At 38.0% G+C, this 14,109-nt stretch overlaps 1 pseudogene; it reads left to right on the forward strand.

Moving 5' to 3' along the window:
* Positions 1 to 4,164: 4,164 nt before the first annotated feature.
* Positions 4,165 to 4,908, forward strand: LOC150037901 (secreted RxLR effector protein 161 pseudogene; annotated as a pseudogene).
* The last annotated feature ends 9,201 nt before the right edge of the window (positions 4,909 to 14,109 follow it).

Here is a 14,109-nt window from a genome sequence, read left to right on the forward strand (position 1 = left end):
CCACCGAGGGGTGATCTACTATTCCTCCATTGAACCAAGACTATCTTGACTAGATACTATTACCAGAATAACTCTTATTCCTATAGCAGCTCAATTATCGCTACTTTGGTCAAGAATTTACTAACACTTAGTAATTCTCTTAAGTGTGACCCTCCATTTTCAGACCTCAAAGATCGGAATCATTATGCTCCTGAAGTTGGAAAGACAAGAATGAAAATGGACCTGAGAGACCCTATCTATTTCTAGAGTTTGGGGATTTCCGAATTTTATAATACAGCCCTCCAATTGGTATGGTCGCTTCAGGGTAGACATGCAGGTGCATTATAGGAATCTCACGGTGCAACCTAATGGAAGAGACCGTAGGATGTGTTGACACACTTCCTTCTCCCACTTACTATGAACAACTTCCCCTATTCACCTTGGTATTGAATCATGCAAACACTCTTCAAATGGAGTCCGCTTCCAGGGCGGCCCAAAGCCAAGCATGAATCTCACGGTGTGAACTCTTAGGGACGCTAGAGCTAAAAGTACATTACTTCTCTCCAGCTGAAGTGTTTTAGATGGTTAGGGTATAAAATACTTAGCGATACATTTCGGCTAACTAAACATATCCTAAGTCTAGGTGATTCATCCGAGTATAACTTTGATACTGGATTTTTAACCTACGATGTCTAGGTGATAAAAAAATTTTATTACCTCACACCGCTCACGCATGCTCATAAAACCGGTTAACCTAACTCAGACGCCGGCTCGATCTCCAGGTAGTAGGTGTTCCGTGAACTGTCAACTTAAAAACCTTCAACCTTTGTCATCTTATCTGACTTTTTGCCAAGATATTGCCGGGTGAGTTTTCTTTTAACTTTGGTTTTACAAGATATCGACCTATTTTCTATGAAAATTAGGATTGTTCGATGGTTAACCCTAAATGAGTATGCATCTTAACTTTGTTATAGATTTTAGAAGTCTAGGTTATTTTATAACAATTATAAAATAAATTATAACAATTATAACCCTAGATCATTCATCTATAACATGCTTCCTTCAATCAAACATGCTTTAATATAACACTTATATTAAAACTAAGCATGCATAGTATCTATTTTATAACACTTATAAGATATAACAAATGCATGTCACATGTTTTTCCTATGGTGGGCTTTTAAAACTATATGGCATACTATATGCACACATAATCAAACAACATTATATATCACATGCATAATAAGTAAACAACAGTAAAGTGGACTGATTTTGGCATTAAAAACGAAACAAATAACTAATTTATTACAAAATTCAACAACTAGCTTCCCTGAACCGGCTTCAAACACTTTGAACCATCAGAAACCGCTCAAAAATCACTCAAACCGGCCCAAAAACACCAGAAACCAAGCTGAACCGGTCAAACCGGCTCAACCAGGTCAAACGGACTGGTTCAGATCGTCTGGACCGGCTGGTCAACGCACGCTGGGGCAGTCAACGGAGGCGTGGGCGCGCGGGTCACAGAGTGGGTCTCGGGCAGGCGGGTGAACAGGCACGTGAGACTGCACGAAGCGGAGCGAACGAGCGGGTCAGATCCGTGCGTGCAGGCGATCGAAGCCAGGCGTGCATGCGAGCTTCTCTGAACCAGGTCGGGTCTGGGCAGCGAGTCGGGTCTGGAAGCTAATTCGGGTCTGTAAGCCATTTTTTCCTCCATTTTTGCAACTATTCTCTCTCCAGAAATCAAGAAATTATAGCCTAATTTCAACTCTAATGACTCCAAAAAATTTACAGACCCTTTTTCACACATTAATGCTCATAAACAAGTGAGCAATTACAAATTTCCACGAGAAATTTAAAGAGAAAAAAATGCCAAAATCATAATAAACCCACTTTAGTCCCCATTTTATTCAACATTTGAATAGATAGGGAAAACAAAAACACCCACCAAAAGCAATTGAGAGTAATTCTAGCATGCTCTGATACCATATGATGGAACACTAGACATAGCAGTGGAATTAGGACCTAATTACACTCTAATTGCTCTTAAATTAAAGGAAATAAGCATGCATCATGAAGGAAAAAACAGTGAATTAAAAGTGTAGAGATGCTACATTTGAAGCTCCCGAAAGCCGCTTCTCCTCGTTGAATCTCGACCCGAACTCTTTTGGACCACCACTAGAGTTGACCTACTATTCTTTGGACTCAGAACCGAGTTGTGGGACCTGGTGGATGAAGAGAACCGAGAGAGAGAAGAGAGATGAAAATAAGGAATGGAATTTTGAGTAGGTTTGGGTGTTTCCTTTTTGTTTCTTCACAAAGTTGTAATTTTCCAACCCAAATATCAGAAAACTAATTTCAAAATGGCAAAAGTCTTTTAACTAAATTGAAGAGCCCAATTTATAGAAAAAAGGCATGCAACAATTGCATGAAAAAAACTTCACAAAAACCCAACACCTAGAATCCACTCACTTAGTGTGCTTAATGTCTCCACTATAAGCCAACATCTAGCCCACTATTTTGTTAGTGGAATTATCCAACAAAAGTTTGGATTTTCCCACTAACTATAGTCAAAGGGCAAAATAGTCATTTGGTCAAAGTTGACTTTGACCAAAAAGTCAACATTTTGACTTTTTATGATTTTATCCGTGTTGACTAATTTTGACCTCCCGAGCATGAATCTGCATTCATTTTTTCAAAATTCAAATCACATTTGAATATAAGGTCGGTCAAAGTTTGACTTTTGAAAGTTAAAAAACAACTCTTTGACTTTTTACAACTTTGACCATTTCCATTATTTCCGAGCTTCCGAATATGAACATATTCATATTCTTGATATTTAAATCACATTTAAATATTAAAGCTGTATTTTTTAGCTGAAAAACCCGACCACTATATCACATATACTTGTCAGTTTCTCTCTCTCTACTTAATTCGAACAATTCGAATTATTCTATCATACTGTTCTAAGTTTATTCCATATGAGCTAGTAGAGGAACCTAATGGACCTATAGATCATGGGCTCCAACGATCCGAGATTAGCTAGCTAAACTCTTTAGACGGAGCTAATCAACATTCGTTAACTAATGGGTCATTCCACTAAAGTCCCGTAGTTGCACTCCCCTCACTATAGATATATTTGTGTCCATTTGACATAACCATGATTAGTAAGTTAATCCTTCACAGGTTGTTCGTAATCTCGGCTGGGTCGTAAAAACCATTTTACCCCTAAGACCACATCTTGTTCTTTAAGTTCCACTGATCCTCTAATGAACAATTGGTTTAAGGTCCAACCTATAAACCAAATCCCTCTCGGGCCAAGAAGAAAGTGGGGCCCCTTGTTCAAGACCTGGATCAGTACTAAAGGGAACAACCTATCTACTATCCCTATAACGGGTAGGAGTGAATTCCATCTTACACCCTATGTTCCCAGCTATCCACTCGATCTTACCCCTGAAATGGGAGGCTTATTGGGCCAGCGATATTGAGCTGCCCTCACCTATGCAGATCTAAGGATAATTCTAAGTGAACAGGAGTTCATAGTTAGCTCAGGATTAAGATTAAGTTACGTAGGTCATCAATTAACGAAATAGTCAGTTTTATACATAAAATGGTATTTAGAACGTAAAAAGTGACTATTTCATGGCTCAGTCTTATGTAAACTCTGTACATAGGACGCCCCCAATCACATATCTCTATATGAACGATTCAGGATCACATCGTTTGTACTAACTACAAAGTGGGCTACATCCATAGTGTCCCCAAAATAAGGCACCCAACCTTATTCATGTACTATAGACCATTTTTGCTATATATTTGAACTCGATCCACCTTTATGTCACTATATAAAGTTCAAACTACATAAAATAGCCTCGGAAACTTAGTTTATTGGATTCAAGATTACAATTTCAATAACAACTTTATCAAAAAACAAAACAGAATATATTTATTAATTTACAAACTACGAGTTTTAGGACATAAAATCCAACAGTAGGTTACCTAACTGACATCAAGAAATGGCTAGCAACGCAGTTCCAAGTGAAAGATTTGGGGAATGCGCAGTATGTGCTCGGGATTCAGATTATTCGGAACCGCAAGAACAGAACACAAGCCATGTCTCAAGCAACTTATATAGACAAAATGTTGTCTAGGTATAAGATGCAGAATTCCAAAAGAGGTTTGTTACCTTACAGATATGGCATTCATTTGTCAAAGGATCAATTTCCTAAGACACCTCAAGAGGTTGAGGATATGAGACGCATTCCCTATGCTTCTGTAGTAGGGAGCCTGATGTATACAATGTTATGTACTAGACCTGACGTATGCTACACAGTAGGGATAGTCAGTAGGTATCAATCCAATCCTGGATATGATCATTGGACTGCCGTTAGGAATATCCTCAAGTATCTTAGGAGAACGAGGAACTATATACTTATGTATGGTACTAAGGATTTAATTTTTACTGGATACACTGACTCTAATTTTCAAACCGATAAAGATGCAAGAAAATCTACATCGGGATCAGTGTTCATTTTGAATGGAGGAGCAGTAGTGTGGAGAAGTGTGAAGCAAAACTGAATTGCGGACTCCACAATGGAAGCTGAATACGTAGCTGCTTGTGAAGCAGCAAAGGAAGCAGTATGGTTGAGGAAATTCTTGACAGATTTGGAAGTCATTCCAAATATGCATCTTCCTATCACCCTATATTGTGATAATAGGGGTGCAGTTGCAAATTCAAGAGAACCAAGAAGCCACAAGCACGACAAGCATATTGACCGCATATACCATATGATCTGGGAGATTATACATCATGGAGACGTTGTAGTAACCCAGATATCTTCTGAGCAAAACATTGTTGATCCTTTTACAAAGGCCCTCACGGCTAAAGTGTTTGAAGGTCACCTACAGAGTCTAGGTCTACGAAGTTTGTAAACTAGGATAAGTTGGAGAACTTTTAGGTATATGCCCTAGTTTATTGTATTCATATGTTTATTGTACTCATATGTTTCTCACTTAAATTCAACATTGCGATACTCCACTAGGAGTTTTAGTCCAAGTGGGAGTTTGTTGGATCTTATGTCCTAAAACTCGTAGTTTGTAAATTAATAAACATATTCTGTTTTATTTTTCGATAAAGTTGTTATTGAAATTGTAATCTTGAATCCAATAAACTAAGGTCCTGAGGCTATTTATTGTAGTTTGAACTTTATGTAGTGACATAAATGTGGATCAAGTACAAATATATAGCCAAAATGGTCAATAGTATATGAATAAGGTTGGGCGCCTTGTTCTGGGGACACTATGGATGCGGCCCACTTTGTAGTTAGTACAAACGATATGATCATGAATCGTTCATATAGAGATATGTGAGTGGGGGCATCCTATGCAATGAGTTTGCATAAGACTGAACCATGAAATAGTCACTTTTTACGTTCTAAATGCCGTTTTATTTATAAAACTGACTATTTCGTTAATTGATGACCTAGGTAACTTAATCTTAAACCTGAGCTAACTATGAACTCCTGTTCACTCGGAATTATCCTTAGATCTGTATAGGTGAGGGCGGCTCAATATCGCTGGCCCAATAAGCCTCCCATTTCAGGGGTAAGATTGGGTGGATAGCTGGGAACATAGGGTGCAAGACGGAATTCACTCCTACCCATTATAGGGATAGTAGATAGGTTGTTCCCTTTAGTACTGAATCCAGGTCTTGAACAAGGGGCCCCACTCTCTCCTTGGCCTGAGAGGGATTCGGTTTATAGGTTGGACCTTAAACCAATTATTCATTAAAGGATCAGTGGAACTTAAGGAACAAGATGTGGTCTTGAGGGTAAAATGGTTTTTATGACCCAGCCGAGATTACGAACAACCTATGAAGGATTAACTTACTAATCATGGTTATATCAAATTGACACAAATATATCTATAGTGAAAGGAGTGCAACTACGGTAGTGGAATGATCCTTAGTTAATGAATGTTGATTAGCTCCGTCTAAAGAGTTTAGCTAGCTAATCTCGGATCGTTAGAGCCCATGATCTATAGGTCCATTAGGTTCCCCTATTAGCTCATGGAATAAACTTAAAATAGTATGATAGAATAATTCGAATTGTTCGAATTAGATAGAGAGAGAGAAACAGCTTTAATATTTAAATGTGATTTAAATATCAAGAATATGAATATGTTCATATTCGGAAGCTCGGAAATAATGGAAATGGTCAAAGTTGTAAAAAGTCAAAGAGTTGTTTTTTCACTTTCAAAAGTCAAACTTTGACCGACCTTATATTCAAATGTGATTTGAATTTCGAAAAAATGAATGCAGATTCATGCTCGGGATGTCAAAATTAGTCAACACGGATAAAATCATAAAAAGTCAAAATGTTGACTTTTTGGTCAAAGTTTGACTTTGACCAATGACTATTTTGCCCTTTGACTATAGTTAGTGGGAAAATCCAAACTTTTGTTGGATAATTTCACTAACAAAATAGTGGGCTAGATGTTGGCTTATAGTGGAGACATTAAGCACACTAAGTGAGTGGATTCTAGGTGTTGGGTTTTTGTGAAGTTTTTTCATGCAATTGTTGCATGCCTTTTTTCTATAAATTGGGCTCTTCAATTTAGTTAAAAGACTTTTGCCATTTTGAAAATTAGTTTTCTGATATTTGGGCTGGAAAATTACAACTTTGTGAAGAAAAAAAAAGAAACACCCAAACCTACTCAAAATTCCATTCCTTATTTTCATCTCTTTTCTCTCTCTCGGTTCTCTTCATCCACCGAGTCCCACAACTCGGTTCTAAGTCCAAAGGATAGTAGGTCAACTCTAGTGGTGGTTCAAAAGAGTTTGGGTCGAGATTCAACGAGGAGAGGCGGCTTTCGGGAGCTTCAAAGGTAGCATCTCTACACTTTTAATTCACTGTTTTTTCCTTCATGATGCATGCTTATTTCCTTTAATTTAAGAGCAATTAGAGTGTAATTAGGTCCTAATTCCACTGCGTATGTCTTATGTTCCATCACCTACTTCATTCCAAATGAGTAGAATATCGTCAACATATAATACTAAGAACACTATAGTAGAATTGACAATCTTCTTGTAAACACAAGGCTCGTCAACATTCTGTTCAAAGCCATAAGATTTGATTGCAGTATCAAATCTTATATTCCAAGATCTAGAAGCTTGTTTCAACCCATAAATGGATTTTTGAAGCTTCCAAACCTTTTGTTCTTGACCCTGTGCAATAAACCCCTCTGGTTGAGCCATATAGATACTCTCCTCAAGATCGCCATTTAGAAAGGTTGTCTTGACATCCATCTGCCTAATTTCATAGTCATAAAAGGTGGCAATGGATAAGAGTATTCTAATCAACTTAAGCATGGCAACGGGAGAGAAAGTTTCTTCATAATCCACTCCCTCTCTCTGGGTATAACCCTTTGCCACAAGTCGAGCCTTAAAAGTTTGTACTTTACCGGCTTGGTCTCGTTTTCTCTTGTAGATCAACTTACAACCAATTGGTTTTACATCATTTGGTTTATCTACAAGTTTCCAGACATAATTGAAGTAAATAGACTCCATTTCGAGGCCCATGGCTTTGACCCACTGATCACAGTCCACATCTTTCATCGCCTGTTTATAGGTCGATGGATCCTCTATGCTGTCATCAGGTATGACGACTTATGTTTCTGTTAAACCCAAGTAATGATCAGGCTGATGAAAAACCGTCCCACTACGTCGAGACATTGTCAACTCTTGAGAAGGATGTGACTAACCAGATGTTCTAGTTTTATCTACTACTTTAGTAGATGAACTAGCTCTATCTATAGCGTTTTTGGAAATTTCATTCAATACTAGTCTAATGTGAGGTTGATGACTTCTTATGTGGTCTTCCTCTAAGAATGTGGCATTTTTCGATACAAATACCTTGTTCTCTTGAGGATCATAAAATAGACCACCTTTTGTTTCTTTTGGATAACCTACAAATAGGGATAGTTTTGAATGACGTTCCAATTTTTTAGGATTTTGCACCAACACGTGTATCGGGAATCCCCAAATCCTAAAGTGACATAAAATACCTTTACACCCTTTCCATAGCTCATAAGGTGTTTCTGAAACACTTTTAGAGGGAACGTTATTCAAAATATAGACAGCAGTCTCTAATGCATGTCCCCAAAAGGAATCAGGTAATTTAGCAAAGCACATCATTGAGCAAACCATGTCCAACAAGGTTCTGTTTCTTCTTTCAGATACACCGTTCTGCTGAGGCATATTAGGTGCAGAGAGTTGTCACTTGATTCTGTGTTCTATCATATAGTCTTGGAATCTTAAGTCCATGTACTCCCCACCTCGATTTGATTGTAGTGTCTTAATTGTTTTACCTAATTGGTTCTCAACCTCAACCTTATATTCTTTGAACTTTTCAAAAGAATCAGACTTGTGATGCATTAGGTAAATATGACCATACCTTGAATAATCATAAAAAAAATTGATGAAATATTCATACCCACCTCGAGCTTTGACATTCATCGGTCCATAGAGGTCTGAATGTACGAGCTCTAAGGGTATTGTGGGTCTGAGACCTTTTCCAGTAAAAGATTTCTTAGTCATTTTTCCCTCAAGACAAGACTCACATGGAGGTAAAGATTTGTCTTCTAACTGATTTAGGAGTCCATTCTTAACAAATCTCTCAATCCTTTTGAGATTTATGTGGCCAAGTCTTAAGTGCCATAGATAGACATTAGAAGAAACTTTTTGTCTTTTATTCTGAGTTTCAGCTATTCTAAACATCTCAGTATTTAAGACAAATTTTGTTTTAGTTGGTCTTAACTTATATAAGTTGTTTTCAAGTATAGCAGAACAAATTTGAATACCTTTTCTGAAAATGAACGCTTCATTAACTTCAAAAGATATTTTATACATTTATTCCAATATACATGTGATAGATATTAAATTCCTCTTCATAAGAGGTGCATACAAAACATTTTTATGTATGATATATCTATCGTTGAAAAACAACTTCAAGTCTCCCACTGCTTCGGTCGAGACAACCTCTCCTGTTCCAACCTTGAGGGTGATCTCGCCTTCTTCAATCTTTTTCCAGGAACTAGTTTCCTGAAAAGAGAAGCAAATATGTGTAGTGGCTCCTGAATCCAATATCCAGGTTGAGGTATCATCCTCCACTAAACATGTCTCAGCAACTAGTAAATCATATTTACCTTGTGCTTCTTTCAAGGCAGGGGCCTGAGAACATTCCTCAGTTAAGACAAATCTCAGGTCATCTATTACTAGTGTTGAATTCATATTGTTTTTCCATGTTGAGTAATTATCGCCGTTTAGTTTCTTGGAAGCTAAGAGTTGATCTAAAGAGCTAGTCATGCAGAAAGGAAAAACATATCCTTTTTAGTAAAAAACATTAATCTTTTAAATCCAATCAAGTTTAGCAAAAAATAATAATAATAATAATAATAATGTACCCTTCATTATTATATTTTGCAACGATATTTCAATGGTTTAGAATAACCTTCACTGAGGGGTGATCGACTATTCCTCCATTGAACCAAGACTATCTTGACTAGATACTATCACCAAAATAACTCTTATCCTTATAGTAACTCAGTTATCACTACTTTGGTCAAGAATTTACTAACACTTAGTAATTCTCGTATGTGTGACCCTCCATTTTCAGACCTCAAAGATCGTAATCATTATGCTCCCGAAGATGGAAAGACAAGAATGAAAACGGACCTGAGAGACCCTATCAATTTCTAGAGTTCGCGAAGTTCTGAATCCTATAATACAGCCCTCCGATTGGTAAGGTCGCTCTAGGGCAGACATGCAAGCGCATTATAGGAATCTCACGATGCGACCTAATGGAAGAGACCGTAGGATGTGTTGACACACTTCCTTCTCCCACTTACTATGAACAACTTCCTCTATTCACCTTGGTATTGACTCATGCAAACACTCTCCGAATGGAGTCCGCTCCCAGGGCAGCCCAAAGCCAAGCATGAATCTCACGGTGTGAACTCTTACGGACACTGGAGCTAAAAGTACATTACTTCTCTCCAGCTGAAGTGTTCTAGACGGTTAGGGTATAAAATACTTAGCGATACATTTCGACTAACTATCCTAAGTCTAGGTGATTCATCTGAGTATAACTTTTATACTGGATTTTTAACCTACGATGTCTAGGTGATAAACAAATTTTATTACCTCACACCGCTCACGCATGCTCATAAAACCGGTTTAACCTAACTCAAACGCCGACTCGATCTCCAGGTAGTAAGTGTTCCGTGAACCGTCAACTTAAAAACCTTCAACCTTAGTCATCTTATCTGACTTTTTGCCAAGATCTCGTCGGGTGAGTTTTCTTGTAACTTCGGTTTTACAAGATATCGACCTATTTTCTATGAAAATTAGGATTGCTCGATGGTTAACCCTAAATGAGCATGCACCTTATCTTTGTTATAGATTTTAGAAGTCTAGGTTATTTTATAACAATTATAAAATAAATTATAACAATTATAACCCTAGAGCATTCATCTATAACATGCTTCCTTCAATCAAACATGCTTTAATATAACACTTATATTAAAACTAAGCATGCATAGTATATATTTTATAACACTTATAAGATATAACAAATGCATGTCACATGATTTTCCTATGGTGGGGTTTTAAAACTATATGGCATACTATATGTACACATAATCAAACAACATTATACATCACATGCATAATAGGTAAACAACCCTAAAATGGACCGATTTTGGCATTAAAAACAAACAAAGAACTAATTTATTACAAAATTTAGCAACCAGCTTCCCGGAATCGGCTTCAAACACTTTAAACCATCTTGAAGCGGCCAAAAAACTCTAGAACCGGCCAAAAACTCCGAAAACCAAGTTGAACCGATCAAACCTGCTCAACAAGGTCAAACAGACCGGTCCAGACCATCTAGACCGGCTGGTCAACGGCCGCTAGCGCAATCAACGGAAGCGGATGCGGGGTAAGTCGACGGAGCATGCGAGTCGTGAGCAGGTGGGAGACGCGCGGGCAGTTTCGAACTGGGTCGCGCAAATCGGAGCGGTCAGGTGCTCAGATCGGGTCTAGGAGCTTCTCTTGGGTCTAAGAGCAGAATCAGGTCTGTGAGCCAAAATTCTCCAATTTTGTCGTTGTCCTCTCTCCTGGAATAAAGAAATTACAGCCTAATTTCAACTCTAATGACTCCAACAAATTTACAGACCCTTTTTCACACATTAATACTCATAAACATGTGAGCAATTACAAATTTCCACTAGAAATTTAAAGAAAAACAATGCCAAAATCATAATAAATCCACTTTAGTCCATATTTCATTCAACACTTGAATAGAAAGGAAAAAAACACCCACCAAAAGCAATTAAGCGTAATTATAGCATGCTCTAATACCACATGATGGAACTCGAGACATACACAGTGTAAGTGTTTGTCTAGTCTATCCAAAGATGGTGGGATAATTATTCCTTCTGTTATGCAATCAGACCGTCAAATCTGCACAATCGTTGGTTGTACACATGTCATAATCCTCTGCATTTGCGTTGCTCAGCTGCATCTTTCGATCGGGTGCTCACTTGCAGTTTTGTTTTTATTACCGCATGTGGTTGAAATTTAGCTCTGGATCGACTGTCGCATTGCGCCATCATTGCGTTGATTATCTCTTTATTGTTGATTGATGGGCGCAATGTGACAAAGATGCATTAGTCAGTTCGTCTTGAGCCTTGATCGCAAGCAGTGACTTGGTTTCCTGCAAAATAGAGTAGAAATCTCCTTTTCTTCCATCTTAATGATGTTAGTGGGTGTAATTGCGGTAATTCATAACTATTGTATTTCTAAGCTAATTTTCATAAAATCGACATATATTTACTCACTTTTGGCCGCAATATCTAGATAAGGCAACATAAATAACTTGTATTTCTACAAGTTATCACACCCCCAAATTTAGATATATGTTTGTCCTCAAGCATATCTTCTACTAAGGCAATAATGCTCAATTCTTATCCTATATTTCTGCGTCAATTGGTTGCTCCGAATGTTACACTTAGGCACATTACTTAACATCACAATTTCTTCCTATCCTTGCTAATTCGTAACAAGCCCTGCTTTATTCTTCTATATAACAAAATTCTGCTCAAAGATGCTTTTCTAGTTTTCAAAATAGAATGTTTATCTCATCTTGGCAAAACAACTTGATATATCTATGTGCAGTGGTCAAAACTTTTGCGTCATTTACTATAGACTGTTAATCATGGTTACACTCTTTGTTTTGATTTGTTCCCACGGGTTTCATGCGAACATCCAACTACGGTTGTGTGCCAATCTCAACTTTAACTCATGATATTTAGAGGAGTTGTCTCTTGCATTCTTTTTTTTTTCCATACTGTGTTGTTCTTGGAAACCCACCTTCATTTTGGCTTGCTTCTACGGGTGTCATACGAACATCCAACTATGAGGAGGCTCCTTTCACAACTAAACTCTTATCAGGTTGGGAACGTTTTTAAGGTTTTCCCTTGCGCTGACATTGGAGTTTTGTAATTTCTTTTTTCACAGAAAATGAACGCATTTTCTTAAATACTGCATATTCTTGATCTTATCTGCTCGGACCTTCTCTACCTCCAAATTTAAAGATGAGCAAAGTCCTCATTGCGTTATTTGGATAGACTAGACAAACACTTGGAAGAAAAATTTCAAAAAGAAGGTTTAAGCAGAACTTTGAAAGATAAAAGGTAAAGTACTGCTAAACGAAGAATTAACTAAGTGTTAGTCAAAATTTACAGAGTGTGGGAAATGTTTCTAAGTATAAACATATATTACATCATAACAACACAATGAAGAATGCAAAAATAAAAGATTAAGAACATTACAAATATTGACAAAGGATGATAAAGAGAAAGGCACAGGCAAAAAGTGGAGTGAATATGTACTCATTTGTATTGAATATTAACAAAGTATAAATAATTACAAATTAACGCAATACAATTTTTTTTTTTGCCTGTACAAGATTCAGAGGATTTGATTAACTTATAAAAGAATAAATGAATTGAAAAGAATACATAATGGCCGCATAAAATAAAGAAAAGGAAAGATCAATGTTGAGGGGCAGGAGGATCTGGAGGAAGGTTTTGAGGTGATGCAGGAGGATCTTCTTCAAATTTCAAGTGCTGTCGGAGATGCGGAGGCATCATCAGACCATGAAGATATGTGGCGAGAAAATTGAAATACTCCTGGTTGTGCTCCGCAATCTGTCGTTGGTGCCAATGGATCTTATAAATATTGCTCTGCATGTTGATAAGCGAATCCCTTGATGTTGTAGCACTGCGCTAATATCATCAATTTGCTCCATTACCACTTCAAATCTCTGGTTGAAGAAGTGTTGTTGTTGAGAAAGAAGTTATTGTTGCTGAGAGAAAAAGGATCTCATTTCTACTAACTCGGAAGCCATGGAGGTGAAGGAGGATTTTGCCTACGATGTCTCACCAGCATCGTTTTGGGGTTGGGCAGAGGTGCCTTCACCCAAATCGTGTGGGTCATCATCTTGCGACGGTGGGATAGAAGGTTGTGGTGATGATGTTGCTGGTGAGTAGATTGGTGGGAATGCGGTGGGAGAGTTTGGAGTTAGGAGAAGGTTGATGAAATGCTCATGGAGTGGAGAAGAAGGTTATGTGGGTGGGCTTGGAGGGCTTGGAGGGAGAATGACTAAGGGAAAAGGGTCCATAGGTTCTAGATTTTGCGTTGGTGACTCTTGAACCTTTTCTTTTCCCTTGTCTTCTCTATGTTGTCTTTTGGGTATGGGTTCTTGCGGCGTATCCAAATCGATTGCAGGCCTCTTTGCAGGTAGCTCGGGGCAGTGTTCAGAGTCCTTGAGGAGCAGCCTCAAGATCTTGATGTTGATGAGGCCGTGGACTTCAGGCATGGGCTCCTCATCAATGCCTACACCCATGGACAGGCACAGACTTGAAACGATCCATGGGAAGAAATACTGCCCTCGGATATGCCCCACCAGTGATCTGATCTGCCTTGCGATCAACTGCCCTACGTCGATTGGAATGCCGCATGCGATGCAGTATGCGGCCATGACCTGATCCCTTGATACAGTTCTATCATGC

Source organism: Benincasa hispida, chromosome 2, assembly GCF_027475165.1.
Source record: "Benincasa hispida cultivar pf3 chromosome 2, pf3_genome.v1.1, whole genome shotgun sequence".
NCBI lineage: Eukaryota > Viridiplantae > Streptophyta > Magnoliopsida > Cucurbitales > Cucurbitaceae > Benincasa > Benincasa hispida.